This window comes from Mytilus galloprovincialis, chromosome 1 (assembly GCF_965363235.1).
Source record: "Mytilus galloprovincialis chromosome 1, xbMytGall1.hap1.1, whole genome shotgun sequence".
NCBI classification, from domain to species: Eukaryota; Metazoa; Mollusca; class Bivalvia; order Mytilida; family Mytilidae; genus Mytilus; species Mytilus galloprovincialis.
This window is the reverse complement of record NC_134838.1, coordinates 54,155,492-54,174,463: the sequence shown is the minus strand read 5'-3', so window position 1 is coordinate 54,174,463 and position 18,972 is coordinate 54,155,492. Positions and strand designations below refer to the sequence as shown.

General features: G+C 31.3%; 2 long non-coding RNA genes across 2 annotated transcripts; both read right to left on the bottom strand.

Moving 5' to 3' along the window:
* Positions 1–1,742: 1,742 nt before the first annotated feature.
* LOC143082615 (uncharacterized) lies at positions 1,743–7,919 on the bottom strand. Its single transcript, XR_012980425.1, has 4 exons — positions 7,659–7,919; positions 4,914–5,058; positions 2,644–2,795; positions 1,743–2,118 (listed from the first exon to the last, which is right to left on the bottom strand). It is a non-coding gene; the product is annotated as an uncharacterized LOC143082615 (long non-coding RNA).
* A 692-nt stretch (positions 7,920–8,611) lies between these two features.
* Positions 8,612–18,498, bottom strand: LOC143082573 (uncharacterized). The gene is made up of 4 exons (XR_012980419.1): positions 18,383–18,498; positions 15,620–15,749; positions 9,498–9,660; positions 8,612–8,881 (listed from the first exon to the last, which is right to left on the bottom strand). It is a non-coding gene; the product is annotated as an uncharacterized LOC143082573 (long non-coding RNA).
* Positions 18,499–18,972: the final 474 nt, after the last annotated feature.

Genomic DNA, 18,972 nt, shown 5'->3' with positions numbered 1-18,972 from the left:
GATCCAAAATTTGTTCCAAAATATATTGTTGTCAGGCAATATTTATGACCAAAAAAAATATTATGAATTCTGATCTCCTAATACCTTATAGTATAAGTTTTGAAAGAAAAAAAATTTGATTTTTGGAGGAGGACAATATATTTTCGAGATCAGACAAAAACACCCCCCCCCCCCTTTTGAAGTTAGTTCGTTACTTCCTTGTTGAGGGATTGTTTCCTGGCTTGTTTTGATAGAGTATTGTTGCATGTTTTACACTCGAGCAATGTATATATTAAGAAAAAAAAAGATATTTAATAAAATCAAATCTTATGATTAATATTGGCGAACAAAAAAGAATCACATTATGTCGACGGACAATTGTAAGATGCTAAAAGATAGAATAAAAATGTATCGAAAATATAACACAAAAGAAATCAATGAAACAACTGAAATCCTAATTTAAGATGCACACACATCTAAAGAAAAAACCCCAAATCACACCATGTCACCATATCACAAAAAAACAAAAACCAACTGCAATCAACAAATAAGACGCAAATAAGTCTAAAGAAATTAAAACATAAATGCCTTTGGCGGGCAACTACCGTCTTGTCAAAACTGTATGATCGAACACAACCATAGCCAAACTGTGACACCAAAGAAATAAGACGCAAACTAAATTACTAGAAATCACAAGATAAATAAATGATGTGTAAAAAATAATTCCCAACGTACAATTGGTTAACACAAACAAAAGGAAATACAACGATATACAAATCTATGCTACAAAACTCAACTTCACAATGGTCAACCAATCCGGGTTACTGCATTACTTAGGTGTAACAAAATGTGTAACAAAACTTTTTAAATAATACAGAAATTATGACTGTCGGTGTAATTGTAATTGTTTAAGAAAAAAACATGTCTAACACGCAAATATTATTTAAAAAGAATAGTTTTAATAACTAAAAAGTCATGTGATGTTACATATATAGGACGGGGTGTGTTCGATCCGTAAATTAATTAACAAAACCCCGCCATATAGTAAAACATTTAACTTTGAAATTGCGTACACATGTCATATATAGGTGTGACACTTTGAGAATGATCTTAATCTATTAATACATTTTATATCCCACAACATTTTATCTCCCGGATCATTTTACAGGGGGGATCAAATTAACTGTTACAGTACAATATGAAAATAAATCAACGTGAATGCAAATATTCACAACGGCTTTACGGAAAGTAACTTTTGTGTCATCTTGACAACCGTATACAATGTTCATTTCACCTTTCTACCTTCTAAACACAAGAGGTCGAATTCTTTTGTTCTATCTAAACCGCATATCGGACTAATCATAGCTGACAATATTCAATTTTTTAATATCTCGCAACAATGATTTCTTGTGTACGCAACAACTTTGAGTAGGTTCAACAGAAAGCGCTGACATTTGTAAGAATGGTTCGCTATCATGTCTTTTGATCCCCAACGATCCCACTGGTACCACTAATGTATTTCCAATTTGGTGTATAATATTATACATTGACAGTGTGTCACTATCACTACATTTTGATTTTAGCGTTATGAATAACCGCAACAAATACTTTTTCTTTAAATACACTATGTTACTTTTAATTTACACACTGGTGGATTGCAGTATGTTTTGGTATAACAATCCTGTTCAGAGAAAACAAGGTAGATTGTAGCTACTATCAAAGTTAATGCGTCGTTCATTAGGAATAGATAATTCAATCATGTGTATTTTACTATAAGATTTTATTTAAAAAATGTCTCGAAAAATTCCAGTATAATGTCAGAAATATGAAAGTTTTTTTTCTGTTAAGAATTCATATATGTTAGGCTTAATGGACTTTTTTTTATTATTTTTTTGGGGGGACAGATAATACTCGTATCATACATTCTTCTTTTGCATTAGCAATTATATTTGAGGTTAATAATTTTTTTTTGCATACATATATTTTTTGCATATACATTGTAAAATGAATAAAAACATGAGCAATAAACAAGTGTCAATATTATTTGAGAAGGTTTTGATACTGCCGAGTCTTCCAAAGTTGTAAATACAGAGAACTGTTATTTAGAAACTCTCTATCATTCCTCCTCCTAGTTTTGTTCTACAACGACAATAAGTTCAATAAGAATTGATGCTCATATACAAAAACATTTGCTATCTCAGGGGAAATCTTCAATCATTAATTCACCCTGATGCTATTTCTGAGTTGTCCAGTCTTTATTTGAAAAACAGTTTAGATTACAAGATTACTGACACGGGTGGGATTATCTCTTCCTATATGAAGGTATCTACATATGTTCTTTAGATATCAGTAAGCAGCTTTGATAAAACAGGAGAATTGATATAGGAATTGATTTTAGAATCGAGAGTCACTGATGAGTCTTTAGTAGACGGAACGGGCGTCTAGCAGTTTATTTAAAAATGTCATTACTGGTACTTTTGATGAATTAATTGTTCATTCATAATAAATGTATCAACCAATGTTGATTATTTTGTTGTATTGCTGGCTTATTGTCCGTTTTACTGTCTTCATTTTGACATTTGTTCTTGTCTGTACTTTGATTTCACAAATAACTGTACAAAAATAGATGCCTTTGATATATTTGTCAACAATATTTCAACTTACACCATCCGTCGATATTATCTGTCACTATGTCCCTGTGATTTTCAGTTCTCTGTGATTTATTATTACAACCGCATATTTCCTTTAAGAAGAATACTAAACCGACGATGGCGACAAAGCAGACTATTCCTATAACAATTATATTCCTCCCATAGCTGCAAAAAAATATGAAAAAATTAACCAAGGTAAGTATAAAAAGAATTCAATCTAACAAATCATTGTTTTTTAAAAAAATCATGTATTATCCGTCTGCCCCTGCCTATATCACTTCAGTCAGCTCTTTTGAAAAAATCAAAACACGGTCATATGACGTAAGACAATAGAATTGTTAACAAAGTTATAGTGCTTAAACGAGTTTATGCTTGACAAGAAGTTTTAACATATTTACTCGCGGTTTACAAGTAATGCGGGGATATTTATTTTTTTCATTCAACGGGTAATTTGTATAACGGTTCGTTCAGAGTTGTTGATTTAGATTTGGCAGTTTCGTTGTGTTTATCACTTTTAAACCGCCGCCATTTGTACAGGACTGACTTAAAACAAACATCAATAACAGAGAAATAATCCAAGTCGACGTTAAAGTATCGGAGAAAAGCTACATAACTTCACTACTGGCACACAATTAATGGTTTAAAGCAAACAATCCAACATTGCCTGAATGAAAAAATACAAGCAAGTTGTTTCAAAAAGAATAATGTTTCATTTGTAAAACATTCAGGGAAAGAGTATCCACATGTTCTGTAGACCATAAAACATGTTTAAGTAACGTTAGTAGACGTTTGCGCACGCCTTTGGATAAAAAACAAAACGTACGCAACACTGCAATCAAAAGGTATATTACGATTAAAAAGTTTGGCATCCACTCGGGTACTTCTTCTATGTCAATAATTGGGCAAAGATAGGTTTCTAACAAACTCGTCCTTAATGTAATGCAAAACGGGTATGTAATTGCTTTTTCAAACTAATTATAAGAGTATAGTTTTGAGAATTACAAATCGACACGTGACATCAAGAAAAAAGGGTGCACAAGCAGATTAAACGATTACCACATGTTGTAAACCTTCAGTAGAAAATAATGGGTCAAAACTCAGATTGTTATTAACCGACAAATATAAATCTACATATGTTTAAATTTCGTCACAAAAAACCGAAGACGTTGTTACAGCAAGACATATATGCAATAGAGATGATAACATTTTTCGTATCATTTAAAACATAAATACCATTATATTAGAATTTAGCATTCTGCTACTACTAAACATAACCCAGGTTTCGAATGGAGAAATGAGTTTTATGTGTTCAATGTATTGCAAATTGGATTGGCATCAAAAGTTTTATTTGAGTAAAATAAATCGCAGTGCCAAGAACGAGTATTTACTATTTCCTTTTCATGAAGGACTACCTAGGAAAAAAATCACAGAAAAGAGCTATAATTCAGTTTAGGATATTGTTATTTTTTCTGTGATTTATAATATCCTTTTTACCTTTAAAATATTAAACAACTTTGTACACAACCATTCATGTAAAATCTTAATAATGATTAAATAATATATTAAATCTATCTGTCCATATGGCTCATTGAAAGTATTTTTTTGACTGGGATTCATGGTAACATGTGGACAAAGCCAAAAAGTGGATCAGACAGAAAAACATACGTACGTCATTGACTTACATTTAAAAACAAATCAGAAAATTGTTCATTTGCATAAAAAAAGAAATATTTTCAACTTGTAATCATGGAAATTATATTGTATATGCACTATAAAGCCTGTTTTTCTAAACATATCATGATCATTATCAAGTTTACAATAAATAATGTGTAAAAAGTCGTACAGTGTATTATTATTCAGGAAAATACATTTTTGTATGTTTTTGTTTTTCAAATCTGAAAATAGAGTTGTATCAGTAGCATCACCGAAGAAACTTTTATTTTTAAAATTAACAACCAGTGGGGTTGAGTTGGTACATGTACCATACTTTTGGTTCAATAACATTCTGTCCTACTTTCAGAATATACTTGAATATATATCACAAAAACTTGAGAAATTTCAACCAAAAATGCTAAATAAAACGAAATACTACCTAAACTTTAAAAAAAAAAATGTTTTCTCAAATACATAATGATTTTGGGTAATTTTTGTTAGTTAACAGCCAAAATGATTTCATTTCATAAATTATTTCCTTGAATAATTTAGTTGATTTTGCTGTAGTTTACACCAAACAATTTTAAATTAATTTTTGTTCAAAGTTTAATTGCTAAGTATGATTTTTACTTGTCTGTAGTTTTAGAAGCAGTTCCAGAATGATATCCGCCTCCATTGTGAGAATTCCAATCACGTTCGGAGTCATCCTTGCCGGAATTATATGATCTTCTTCCTGTTCGGACTCTCACTCTACCTCTTGATACACATGGTAAAGCTTAAATTAAGAACACACATTTAGCAGGTATAGACAACTAGATGTCGAACGCCAGAATACGTCAGCATGATAATTTACCAAATTCAAAATGTAAACATATATCTTGAAAAATCAGGCTATCGAAATAATAAACTACAATGTATTTCGGACTACTACGAGTCAACCATACAACTTATAACGCGTGAAATTTGGTTGAACAGCGCTCAACTTCTCTTCTTTTTATAAATGTATTACGAAATGCACACCATCCAGTAAAACTCCAGCTATCTCTTCAAGGCAAGTGAAAACATTTTAAATGCTCAATGCTCGTCAACTTTATACATGTTTGGCTTTTTACTTTTTTGATCTGAGCGGCACTTAGGCTGATGTAGACGATACGCGCGTCGAGCGTATCAAATTATAAAACCTTTGATAACAACTTCAAGGGCACATCTGGCAAATTAATGTTTATCGATTTGACTCAAAATTCTCATATTTCATTCATGACAACATGAACAATGTAAAACATTTATCCATATTATTAAAAAGTATAGAATAAACAATTTACAGCGCGTGGGTTCGTGAATATGTAACTTCGTTTCGTGTGTATTTTAGTCTTGATGTGATCTAATTAAGTATCAAATTGACCCTCGGAAACATACAATGGTCATATAAGCGATATAAACATTTCTTTAAAAATAATTAGAAATTAACTTTACTTCTTTTAGATTTCATATTTTAGATTCAAATGTATGTTAATCATCGTGCTTACCTGTATAAGAATGATATTCAGTCAATCAAGTGATTTACATTTTTTGCATATTCTTTTCCCTTCAATAAGTAAACACGAAGAATGCGCCACGTATATCCATCTCTAGCTTTGAGTTAAACTGAAGCTTATTTTGACAAAATTGAATCAAAATGGTTCTAAAAGTGAATTATCATTTCACTATTTCATTTTCATTAACGATTTAACACATAAAATCATGTTTTATATTGTTGTATATATCTCGAAGCTAGTGCCCCATTAAAGAAATGAGTTATATCATACGGTATGCTCTTAAAATTTTCGTATGATATATTCTCTCTCCAAAACAGAACTCGTGCATAAAGCACACATAATAGGACAAATAATTCCTACTTCATATTAGTTTTACATTTTTCTTATAAGTTTTGTTTATCTTTGCATTGACAGAAGTACACAAAGAACTTTAGGCTAAAATACATATTTTGTATTAGTTATTAGAAATTGAGGGTTCTTTAAGATCTGTAATGTCTTTTTGATATAGGGCGTATATAAACCTTGCTCCATCTTGTATGTTTTTTTCTTATTATCACTTGTTTTTCTGCTTGTGTCAATCTAATGAACTGATTTTTATATTTTTTTCTTATGTTTTATTGTGATACACAACTGTCTTAGGTAATGTGAGGGTGGGGGGCTCCCGCTTACATGTTTCAACCCGCCACATTCTGCATGTGCCATAGTTGTATTTTGTACATTGTGTTTTTCCATTAATCTGGACGCTCCTTTTGTTCTTTTGATTTTATTTAAATTAGTTATTTGGGGGCTTTCATAGCTGACTATGCTGTAATGGTTTTGATAATTGTTGAATGCATACGGTGACATAACTGTAAATATTGATTTCAATTTGTTTCTGGTCAAGAATCGTCACATTGGAAATTTTACCACATCTTCTTATTTTATTGTAGCTATTATAAAATCTATAATGTACAAATATAAAACAATTTGTATGTGTCTTTTATTGATATTTAACATATTGAAATGGTGAAACGCACACAAAACATGTCACACTTACTAAACAACCCTATTCGTTTTCCTTTATGTCCTTTTCCAGAATTAACTCTGTATAGATGTCGTCTAAAGTGGTATTTAACAATGAGTTACACCTATACTGCATAATTAAATTTGAGAGGTCGGTAAAAGAGATGCAAAAGGTAACACAGTGGCATCCAATAACTTTCAGGCTCATTTCGAAAAAGGACAGAAACATACAAAGTATGCCGATGTTAGTAATGATTAATTTCATTTTTACACCTATGTTACGTGTATAAAATAATTATTTTAAGAAACCAATCAACTATTTCCTTTTTTAATCTAATCTTGTAACCAAAGAAAAAGAAAAAAGAGATTTGACGAATGAATACCGGAAGTTTAATTGAAATAATTTTCTTTATTGGTTTTCTTTCAGCTCAGACCTATCAGTTTAGCAACTAAAAATCACTGGCATTACTGACATTACAACATCTTAAAATAATTTCATACTATGTGTCCCTTTTCATTGAATTGGTAACAACTAATGAAGCAACGAAATGCAATTATAAACATCTTATTAAAATTCAATCCAATTAATGACAACCCCAAACCATTATTTCAGCTTTCAATTATGGGCAGTCATATTTTGTGTAAAATAGATACAATCCTCCTTGTAAAGTAGATATACAAATGGGTTTTTTTTTGTATTTGAGCCAAAAAGACTCATCAGGGACACACGTATAATTTAAAAAAAAGTACAAATAAAGTACAAAGAGCAGTGAGATACAAAAGTCATAAAGTGTTGCCAAGGTAAGTTATTCCTGAGGTTTTTTTTTTTTTAACATACCTTCGAAATAAAGAATAATTATCCACAACATTATTTTGGAAAATTTCATTTTCACTACTTGTTAACCTCGATCATGTATTGGACTATTATATTCTGATTGTTAGTCGTTAAAGGTTGACCTGAATAATTTTTAAAATGCGGCTAATTGATATTTAAATCAATGGGATTTCCATTCATTTCCTTTCAAATTTTCCCATTCATCAACTACAGGAAGATTTTTTTCTTTATGTAACAATACAGTACTACAATGAACACACCTTATTGTTTTGTTGAAAGTTTTGAAAACTAAGAGGTTATTTAACATGAGTAAGGGGAAAATTGGGAATGATGCATTCATCTTTTGCATAAGCCTTTATGTTTCAGGTTCATAATTATTTTTTGCGAACATATATATATGACTCAGACGTACTTATGTATATATATATATATATATATATATATATATATAAACGAGTCTATACATATGATCAAAGGAGTAGGTGCGGTAAGGACCGATTTTGGCCTCAAATTTCAGGTTCATCTGACAAAAGATTTTGACCACTTTTCAAACACTTAAGTGTCTATTTCATTTGAATCAATTAGTTTATGTGAATGATTTGAACTGGTTTAGTCATTAAAAACGATCCGATTCAATCTCAAATATGAAAAATCAACCAAATATGCCGAAAAATGTCACTTTTCGGATGGTTTTTGTCTAAAATGAAAGTGGCCGCATCCGTGTTCATCCTCAATCTTTATATATGTTATGTATTATCATAAAGTACAGCTTCCATTTCAATATTAAGGATGAACAAGAATGTGGTCACTTTCTTTTTTCACGAAAACCGTCTAAAATTTAACTAAAATGCTAGAATTTTGAAGAATTCAGTAATTTAGCACGACCTCAAGGTGCCAGTACCCGATTTTGTTCATTGTTAAGTAAAAAATAGCCCATATTTATGTAGCAGAAGCACTCTATTGTTCAATAAATAACCAAAAGTTTACATTTTATCAATTTTGTAAAACTGCTATATTTTGAGGCCAAAAAGGGCTCTTACTGGACCTACTCCTTTTATAGATATATATGATCAAATTTTAAAATGAATAAAAATTTGAACAATAAACAAGTGTCAATACAATTTGACACGTTTAAAATCCTTCCAAGTCTTCCAAAGTTTTGAATTAGGTTTTAAAAGAAATGCTATCTAGACCCCCTTTGTCATTCCTCCTTCGCCAGTTTTGTTCTACAAAGACAATGAATTGAAGCAGAATTAGTGAGCATATACAAACATTTGCTATCTTAGTGGCACATCTTTAGTCTTTTATCTATAACAATGATTTTAATGAAAAATTTGAATTTACAGATAAGATAACCGCTGAATGTGCGGACTAATTTTTTTAAAAACATTATGACGTTTTTTTTACTTTGTATGAATATGATATTTGTCTAGAGTTATCAGTCAGCAACTTATGCAATCCGGAGTATTTTAAAAGGAAGAATTAATCAAAACCATACATTCATAAGTTGCTCGTGAATTTGATATCAATCATTTATATGAAAATGCTTTTAACAAATATATCCATAGTATTTTAAAATTCAAATTACTAGCTAGACATGCAGAGCAAATGTTTAATATACCAAACCAAATACATCTGAATTGGTCTACTTCTGTATTAATAATTTATCTACCAATGTTGATTTTGTTTTGGCTGCGTTGTTGTCTTATTTTCTGTTTAACTGCTCTCGTACTGTATTGACATATGTACAATAGAGTTGACCAGTGTTCTTGTCTGTAGTTTACGTATACATGTACTCAAATAGATGCCTTTCACAAATATGTCCCCATTAATTAAACTCACACTGTTCCTCGATATCATTTAGAGGTGACATCATTATGTTCCTGCGATTTGCTCTTCTTTTTAGTTCATTATCACATGTACAACCGCACATTTTAATTAGGAGAATATTAATCCAGAGACAAATAAGATACAAACTATTGCTATTACTCTATATATCCATCGCCTGTAAAAACAAAAGAAAATTTGTTAATATGTAAAGGTCTTACATGTAGTCAAACCATAGAAGTATTGTATTGACAGTACAATTTCAGTTTTAAATGCGAAAATATATCGATCAAGGACTACATTTCACGAAAGTAATATAATACAAAAATAATGATAAAAAAACACTTCGCGTTATTGATATATATATATATATATATATATAATGTCTAAAAATAGCAACAATCAACATTCAATCTAATTAAGCGTGGATCAGTTTGTGAAAATAAACTGATACAGTTACTGAATTAAAATTATATAAATGTCTAAGAATATAACTAAAACACACTAATTGATACATTAAAAAGTTCTATTAGATGTTAAATAGAAATACGCAATATTTCGCTAAACAAATTAGATTCATTTGAAGCTAATTTGTTTAGCGAAATATTGCGTATTGCGTATTTCTATTTAACATCTAATAGAACTTTTTAATGTATCAATTAGTGTGTTTTAGTTATATTCTTAGACATTTATATATATATATATATAAAGTGCCTAGAAAATCAACCTAACGATGTTAGAGTAGATTTGATTCGTAACTTCCTCCCCGGCGCCGGGGTTGGAACCTGTACTTTATTTCTAACTTCTACGACAACACCGCATATATATATATATATATATGTAAGTGGGTTTAAATTTTTTAACATTTGTGGAATAAAAAAACTTCTATTTGTCATTTATGATTGTGCCATCATGACTAATGTCATGATTTGACCGTATTTATAAATTTGAGGAAAAAACAAAAAGAAACTTATAAAATGCTATGGAATAGCTCTGTCGCATATTAATTATCAAAGGTACCAGGATTATGATTTAATACGCCAGACGCGCGTTTGGTCTTTCTAAGACTTATAGGTGACTCTCAGATCTAAATAGTTATAATGCCAAACGAGTACAAAGTTGAAGAGCATTGAGGACCCAAAATTTCAAAACGTTGTGCCAAATACGGCTAAGTAATCTATTCCTTGGATGAGAAAACTCTTAGTTTTACTAGAGATTGAAAGTTTTGTCAACAGGAAATTTACTAAAATTGCCATATAATTGATATTCATGTCGTCACCGAAGTGATGACTACTGGGCTGGTGATACCCTCGAGGACGAAACGTCCACCAGTAGTGGCATCGACCAAATGTGTAAATAGTAATCAAAGGTACCAGGATTATACTTTAATACGTTAGACGCGCAAAGTCTTTAAATATTTTATTACTAGTATATTTGTCCAAATGATACAGGTAAATATTATTAAACAGTTGCAGTACTTAAACAAATTCAACACATCCAGCTCAGCTGAAATATTCGTATCCCAACCCATGATCTTACACTAGATTTAGAACGCAGCTTAATAATTCCTACATTTATTTAAAATCTCTTTGATCTTTTATTTTTATCAGAACAAGGATGATGATGATTAAAGTTTTTAACGACCTTGACTGGCTATACGGCCCTTGACCGGTCGGTATCAGAACAATTAATTTACAATCTTCTTAAATATGCATGAAATATGTGCGACTGCATTTATTCAATTAATATTGTACAAATTTCTATCATCAAGAAGTTGTTTTTCTATAGAATTATTGATGTGTCGCAAACATCCATCCATCTATAAATCGTCACATATATAAAGATGTAGTCTGACGGAATCTGCCGAGGTTTGTAGATTGCTGTTTACTTAGAATTGAACACACCTATCGATTTCTTCGATCATTTCTGTAATCGCGAACGCATCCAAAAATGACAATATCATAGGAAGCCACACACTGTTGTGTTAATAACGAGCAATGTTTCAAATTAATTTAGAACATGTCACGGTCTTATCAAACTTGATAATTGTCTATTTGAAGAGACGAAAACAAATACAAATGATATATTGAATGTTCTCAATGGTTACGACTAGTTTTGTAAAAGTGGTTTTGATAGAAAATCTACTTATGTCCTGGCATGAAAATACGGATTTTGTGTTATTCAAATTTCCTATTACTATAGATAGAAATTATTTAAAATCAAGGAATGTATATCTTTCGTGCTAAGCTCTAATTCCTTGCCCGGCTTTGGCTATACTTTTAAATATTATTTTTCTTAGGTTTTTGGCATCTGTTCAATAAGCTCATTGCTCTCATTGCACCGCTGAATAGACAATGGACGTCAAAATGCGCATCTAGTGCATAAAAATTGGTACCGTTTACCTTGTAATTACTTTTTGGAAGTTTTCGATTATTTTGTTAACAATGAATTACTAGTGTATATTTTAGAAACTTTTGTTGAATATATTTTTTTTCATAAAGATAGTCGGACGTTGCTAGTATAGACAGTATTCCTAGTTTTGATAGTCTTGAATCATGGACATCAGACGTATTGAAGCTATTTACAAAAATAGAGGTGATTCGAAGAACCTTCACAAGGATCGAGCGAGTTTATTAATCTAGGTAAACTGTTTTCTTCAATCTTTAACACAAAATTAAAAAAAATAATTCAGATGAAACGGGTCTTATATCGAAGACATATGTAGGTTTTCGAGCGTCAAATTCAACTAAGAATAATATTTTTTTTGTTTATTTTATTTAGTTGATCTATTTCTAACAACGAAAAACAAATATTCTGCACATTTAAACATTAAAAAAAATGATTTGATACGATTTGGAGGGCTGAGTTGTGGAAGTTATTGAGTAACATTCAAGAGAACATGTTCAAAGTAATTTTTCATTATATAGCAATATTAAATCTTGAGTTAAAGATGGTGAAAGATACTTTGATACTTTCATATTTGATATTCATGTAAGCCAACAATAATTTATCTTTACTTCTTTTTACTTTTTATTATAACGATATAGAAGAATATTTGTCTGAAATTATGAAAACGGACTTAAATATGCATTGTTAATAGACGTTTCTCCGTCTTTGTACGTACATCCAACATTCATATATTTAGTTGTTATGTATCTTTTGTAAGTCCAACTGGATATTATGTTATTTCTCATCGTTTGTGATTTTTATTCTATATTAATTCAATTGTAATTGTTGTATCATACATTAAATGCCATAATTATAAACCTGATTTTGAAACTTTATCAAACTTTTCGAAAGTTATCGTAACGTCACTTGTACCTGTGACGTCAATTTGTAGCGTAGCGTTATTGTTCAGGTGACAATGTTAGCTTATTTTGTACTGTTGTATGTGCTTTTGTTTTTTTTTACGTGTTTGTTTTTATTTTTTATTGTGTGGTAGGCTACCACTTCGGTGTTGAAATTGAACATCAGATATATATATAAAAAGAAGACATGGTATGATTGCCAATGAGACAACTGTCTACAAGAGACCAAACTAATACAGACGTTAACAGCTGTAGGTCAACGTACGGTCTTCAACAATGAGCAAAGCCAATACCGCATAGTCAGCTATAAAAGGTCCCCATATGACAATGTAAAACAATTCAAGCGAGAAAACTAAAAGCCTTATTTATATAAAAAATGAACGAAAAACAAACGACAATCACTGAATTACAGGGTCCTGACTTGGGACAGGCAAATACATAAATAATGTGGCGGGGTTATACAGGTTAGCGGGATCCAGACCCTCCACCTAACCTGGGACAGTGGTATAACAGTACAACATTAGAACGAACTTTACAAATCAGTGGAAAAAGGCTTCACTCATCATACAGACAAAAATACAAGTGGACGTGGTATGGTACTTGTACATTCCTACAACAAAAAGACACTAGGAATAGATCCGAGAGTACTTGCAGTTATTTGACAGCTAGTTCAAAGCCACAAACAACTAATAAAAAAGCATGCATCTAAGACAAAACTATCAATCCGTACACATATGGTCATTTTTATAAATTTACTGCATGCAAAACTAAGAATTATTCTATATACAAGTGTTTTCTTATCTTAGGCATAGATATCCGTATTTGTGACCACTTTTTAGAATTTTGGGTCACCAATGTTCTTCAACTTTGTACTTTTTTGGTTTTCTTTACTATTAAGATCTAATCGTCACTAGTGAGTCTTATGTAGACGAAACACACGTATGGTGTATCATATTATAAGCCTGGTACCTTTGATAACTATTAGCATGTCGAAATGTCCAATTGAAAGGTTTATTTGAATATTTCTTTATCCTGAATGTTCTAGCATTTATTTGTACTGTAGTCCTGTCATGTAATGTTGTCATTTTAATGTTATATTTAAAATTGCCATAAAGCGCATAAAGCGCGAGGTTTGGTTAGCCGCAAAACCCACCATTTTTTTTCTTAACATTTCGTGTATTGCGTCAGAAAAATAGCCAGTGTTATATTATAGTTCATTTCTCTGTGTTTTACATTTTAGTGTTGTGTTTCTGTTGGGTCGTAATTCTCCTTTTATATTTGATGCATTTCCCTCAGTTTTAGTTTGTATTTTTTTCAATTGATTTATGTATTTCGAACAGTGGTATACAACTATTACTTATACAAGTAAGAGATTTATCTAGCTGTACAACCAGGTTCAAACCTCTCTTTTCTACATAAGAAAATGACTGTACCAAGTTCGGAATATGACAGTTGTTTAATATCCATTCGTTTGATGTACTTGAGCTTTTGATTTTGCCATTTGAATACAGACTTTCCGTTTTGAATTTTCCTTGGAGCTCAGTATTTTCTTGACTAACGCAGTTCTATGTTAATATTCTTGTAATGATTAGAAAATAACACCATAACAAACTTAATTTCAATTTTATATTCCATTTTTAGAAATTTACATGTGATGTCACTCTTTGTGGCGTTGATACATTCGTGTATAAATAGATAAAATTCAAAATGCTGTTTTTCTGGACTAAAATAGTTTGAAATGCAGATAATTTGACAAATTACTAAAATGTATTACAATGAAGAATAGGTTAATACTGATTTTTTTTTAAAGTTCTCTGTGTGTTACATTTTAATGTTGTGTCGTTGTTCTCCTCTTTATATAATGCGTTTCCCTCGGTTTTGGTTTGTTACCCCGATTTTGTTTTTTTGTCCATGGATTTATGAGTTTAAACAGCGGTATACTACTGTTGCCTTTATTTATCAGACAGAGATAAGCGTTTTAAGATGTTACAAATTCTTCACGAGAGTGATATTATTCGAAATTTAAGAAAGAGTTAAATTTGAAGATACCGTTTTGGTGTTTAATCCGGTTATTAGATAAAATTGAGAATGGAAATGGGGAATGTGTCAAAGAGACAACAACCCGACCATAGAAAAAAAAAACAACAGCAGAAGGTCACCAACAGGTCTTCAATGTAGCGAGAAATTCCCGCACCCGGAGGCGTCCTTCAGCTGGCCCCTAAACAAATATATACTAGTTCAGTGATAATGAACGCCATACTAATTTCCAAATATTAGGAAACTATATTTGCAAACTGTTAAAAAGCAATTTAAAATTCCGATAGGAAAGGGACGTCGAGCTGGTCCACAATATGAAGCAAGATTGGGGTTATATTTGTCTTCCATTCCTATAACAATAAACTCATTATAGATATCAGGATTCAATTTGAATTTACGCTATTAAAAAGGCCACTAAAAGTACGAAGCTGAAGAGCATTGATTATCAAAATTCCAAAAAGTTTTGCCAAATACAGCTATGGTAATATATTCATGAGCTAGAAAAGCCTTAGAATTTCAAAATTTCAAAATCTTTTGTAAAAAAACACAATTGTTTATACGTGGTGGTGATGTACGAGAACGGTATTGAGTGCACTCAAACATAAATACTGTAGTTGAAGTATGAGTACCCGAAAAACTAATAATGGAATAATGATGAACATATTGCCTACCAGATAGTCATCGTTTTGATGGCCACAATTTTAAGAGTATATTAAAGGTAGTACTATGTGTTGATAAAAAAAGATAAAACACAAATCATTGAACTAATAATTTGCTTATTATTTTCATTACCTTACTGCGTGATCTGGACCATGTACAGAATTAGATGCTTCTTCATTGTAATAAGCCCCGTTACTTTTGGAAACATATTTGCCGGAATAGTACGTTCCTCGAAAACTACTCTGTGATACACATGGTACAGCTAAAATTAAGAGATTTCTAAAGTCAGAATACATTTGCATGATATGGTATCCTAATTAAAATTGTAAACAAGGTCCATCGAAATTTACTGATCTACAGAATGCAATCCTGTAAATATAGACATTGCATTTTCCTTTAGGAACTCATTTTCGACTAAATCTTATTCAATTTTGCTAAGAAATTTCGATAAAAATATATCCTAGGTTGGACAGATCTACTATGCTTTTAGTCTAATATAGGGCTGAACGGCATATTTCTAACATGTAAATTGGTGAAGTCGAAATCATCCCTTCGTAAATTTTACGAACGCCATCACGAGTAGGTTGACCGTTATGGAATAACCGTTTCACAAATGATATCGGATATGTTCCTTACGTCGTAACTACAATCCCCTTCCCTTTCATGAATGTCACTTACCAAATTAGACTATTTACCGGATTTGTTATCACATAAGCAACACGACGGGTGCCACATGTGGAGCAGGATCTGCTTGCCCTTACAGAGCACCTGAGATCACTCCTAGTTTTTGGTGGGGTTCGTGTTGTTTATTTTTTAGTTTTCTATGTTGTGTCATGTGTACTATTATTGTCTGTTTGTCTTTTTCATTTTTAGCCATGGCGTTGTCAGTTTGTTTTAGATTTATGAGTTTGACTGTCCCTTTTGTATCTTTAGTCCCTCTTTTATTTATAAGAGTTCAACCTCTCTTCACTTAGAATCTTTCGCAGAATTTCAGTTGAGATGCTTCTTATTTATAAATTCTTGTAACATACTGAAATATGTCTCTACAAGATGAAACAAAGAGATGATATCATAGAACAAGTTTGTAAACAAAACAAAATATCAATGAATATTATATATATCTCCCCTAAAAAGGCGTGCTCTGTATTTACAAAGTGCAACCTTAATCATTTTGGTTTATTTGACACTCTATGCTCTAAAAAATTCCGTCTCATATAATCTCACGTAAAATAGAACTCGTTCAAAAAGCACAGATAAATAGGCAAATAATTGAAACTTCATACTATCAAGTTTTACATGCTGAAAACAACTACTGTTTCATGGACAGCATTGTTGTAAATACGGTGCGAACACAATGCGGGAACGTCACTTATGTCCTACATTGTTCAGTCAAGACTTTGGGACGTGTCACTTGTATACTTGGGCTTCTATAGATCGATTACACATATTAGAACATGCAACGTTTTCTTACTTAATTCACGTATTCCTGACAAGCATCTGTAAATATATGCCTTGATTTAGTGCTTTTATTATGACAAAGTCATTAATTTGTATAAATATTCTCGTTTGGTTAAACAAGATTGGGACACTTGTCTTTGTTGAAGACCTCATGGTGGCCCTTTGTCTTTATTTGGATTTGATTATTGTCACCATCACAACCTTTAATTCCTTGCAGTTGATTTAAACATACAGCGCGCTGTATTATTCTTTAATTTTTATAAATTTCTCATAATTTAGTTCTGATATTATGAAATCTTTTCTGTTCAATTTTGCAAGGTTTTCTGAGTGTATTTCACGGATATGTGACACTCGCTTACCTAAATACCCGTCTGGTGTACAACATTTCATTCCTGGACATTTAATTTTACCTTTCGGTATATTGATGATGTACTGTCACTTAATAATATTAGATTCAGTGAACATCTACATTTAAAGATACTATCGAAACAAATAAATCTGCTTCATATTTAGACCTTTTTCTCGAAATGACTACTGATGGTAGATTAAATACCAAATTTTATTACAAACGTGATGATTTTATTTTTCTATAGTCAACATTTCATTTCTTTGTAGCAACATTCCAACGGCACCAGCAGATGGAGCATATGTATCTCAATTGATACGATACTCGATCTGACTCGAGTTAGCTAAAAGTACGATGATTTTGTTGAACGAGGACTAATTCTTTTTCAAAAGTTGCTAAGACAGAGCTATGAATCAATCAATTTAAGGTCATCACTTAAGAAATTTTACGGTCGCCATCATGACCTGGTTGGCCATTATGACAAAAGTGTGTCAGGAATCATATTTGATATTCTTCCTCAGTAATAATAACCTCCAATCATTACCAAACCGAACAAAGAAATAACACAACGGGTGCTGTATACGATGCAGGAAATGCTTACCATTCCGGAGCACCAGGTTTCACTCACGGTTTTTAGTGGAGTTCGTGTTGTTTCTAACCTATTATTTGTAACTGTTGATGTGAATAGATATATTCACGAGAAATTCCCGCACCCGGAGGCGTCCTTTAGCTGGCCCCTAAACAAATATATATTAGTTCAGTGACAATGAACGCCATACTAATTTCCAAATTGTACACAAGAATCTAAAATTAAAATAATACAAGACTAACTAAGACCAGATGATCCTGACTTGGCACAGGCGCAAAAACGCGGCGGGGTTAAACATGTCTAAACCTCCAGCCGATGCAGAAAAGTATGATAACTTTTTTTTAAGGCACGAATACCTCTTTTAAAAACAAGGTTTTATCTCATTTAGAATATAATCTGATATTCGATCAGGTATAACATTGCTAATAGAAGAGATGCGCGCATGCTCATTTTAAAAGCAGACGTCACATAATTTCATGTTGTTATATATCTGTTTACATACCTTTTAGATACAGAACAATTACCCATAACAATATTTTGAAAGTAGTTGTAACCATTTTCGAGCTTTATAACAGTCTATCTTGTAGTTGAAAATTATTATCTCGTTGTTTGTCGTTTAAGGTTAACCTTTATAATTTTATTCAGTCCATTTGAATTTAAATTCACGGGATTCCCAGTCACTTCCTTCAAAAATATCAATCTTATTTTACAACAAGAAGAAATATGCTTTTTCTTTAGATTTAAATAAAATATTTATTCTTTTACATCTGTTTCTATGGGCTTTAAATGTTTAATAAAGATGCATAATTTCGGATTTTATGCATCTATACAAAGCATAAAATTAGAAATTATGCATCTTTGTTAAACTTGTAAAGCCCATAGAAACAGATGTAAAAGAATAAATATTTTAATCGTGTCTCGTATTGGAATTGATTATGAAGCTTTGATATATTTGTTTAGTTAAAATGTAATTATAGACAAATTGTCATAAAAAGGTCAATTGTGGCAGGTTCAAATCGAAGTGAATTTTCTTAGTGCGTAAACATAAACTCCGTCGAAAATTATTCACAGAAAGATAATAGATTGATCTTT